Source organism: Octopus bimaculoides, chromosome 4 (assembly GCF_001194135.2).
Source record: "Octopus bimaculoides isolate UCB-OBI-ISO-001 chromosome 4, ASM119413v2, whole genome shotgun sequence".
Classification (NCBI taxonomy): Eukaryota; Metazoa; Mollusca; class Cephalopoda; order Octopoda; family Octopodidae; genus Octopus; species Octopus bimaculoides.
In genome coordinates this window covers 141614435-141615953 of record NC_068984.1, presented here as the reverse complement: position 1 = coordinate 141615953, position 1519 = coordinate 141614435, and positions in this window count along the sequence as shown.

Sequence of the window (1519 nt, the reverse complement as noted above, 5' to 3'; positions counted from 1 at the left end):
TGTGTGTGTGTGTGTGTGTGTGTGTGTGTGTATGTGTGTGTGTGTGTGAGTGAGTGTATTGACATTTACTCACAAAGCCATGAACACCTATTATTATTGGTATAAATGTCAATTTATAATCTGGATCTAGAAGCCGGAGGTTTCGAAGAAGTTCTTCATAGTTATCCGCTTTCCCTTAGATTTCCAAAGAGATAGTCACATCAGCAGGACAGCTGACCGTTATGATGGTACATACTTCTTTCTCTTGTCTGTTCGAAACTTGGCCTGTGGTGCTTAGACTTGGCGGAAATTTTAATAGGAATATTCCACCAGTATTCCCTGTGTATATATTCAATAACACGGTGATTCTCTATATACAATTCCAGTACAGTTTATATATGTATGTATGACATTATTCAGTTTATTTCAAGATTTTTTGTCAATAGAGAAAGAACTGCTTTCTAACCTAGATCCATTGGAATTTCAACATCAGCAACAAGGTATTTTTGCTTGTACTTGTACGTATGAATGTATGAATGTATGTATTGGATAGGTCTGCAAAATATGGCCTGATTTGTTGCTAAACAACAATAACAACATTAATAACAACAACAATAACAACTTGAGATATTATTATTAACTTTAATATTCTGCAGAGGAAGTTCTCCACATTGCTACGAATAAAAAAAGTATTTTTGGTCAATATAACGTGATTTTCACTGTTTTCACATGTGTTGTGTAAGTGATATGACAATCAACTAATACGCTAGCTGAGATTATTTCTTTATTGCTTCGGATTATCGAGGTTAAATAAAGCTAAGTTCCAGATCAAAAACAAAGAAATCTGCTCTCAGCCAGACATTCCCTCGAAACCTTTGAAGAATATTTAAAATTCTGAGAGAAAATATTATGCTGATAATTGGGGGGTTTCAAAATGTATATAAATATAAATGCATATAAAAATTAATGCTGAAATACGAAATGCTCCATGTGTAAAGTATATTTATAAAGAAATCAATGAAAAAGAAAATTCTGAGATATTAATTAATTTAGTACACTAAAATAGGACTTTAGTCATACATTTTGAAACGTTTATGACCAGGCATTCTGTATTCGTGGCCCGGTAGACGTACGTTTCAGATAGGGATGGATGGGGAAACTGGTTTTATCCAAAGAAGGAAGAAGAGGTAAGAGGTGCTTAGTATAATTCTATCTTCCAAAACGGAGAGAACATGATTATACTTTCTGTTCTGAGAAGGCAGTTACCAAATATGGCAGACACAATGGCATCAACGAGTACGTAGTCTCCAAAATACAGCATTCCGACATCACCGGGTCGCTCTGTCTCTCTCTGTCTCTCTCTCTCCCACCTCTCTCTCCCTCACCTTCTCTTCCCCACATCTCTCTCTCTATATATATATATATATCTATCTATCTATCTATCTATTCATCTATCTATCTATCTATATCTGTCTATATCTGACTAGCTATCTATTTATCTCTCTCTCCATCCCTCCCTCCCTCTCTCTCTCTTCCACAC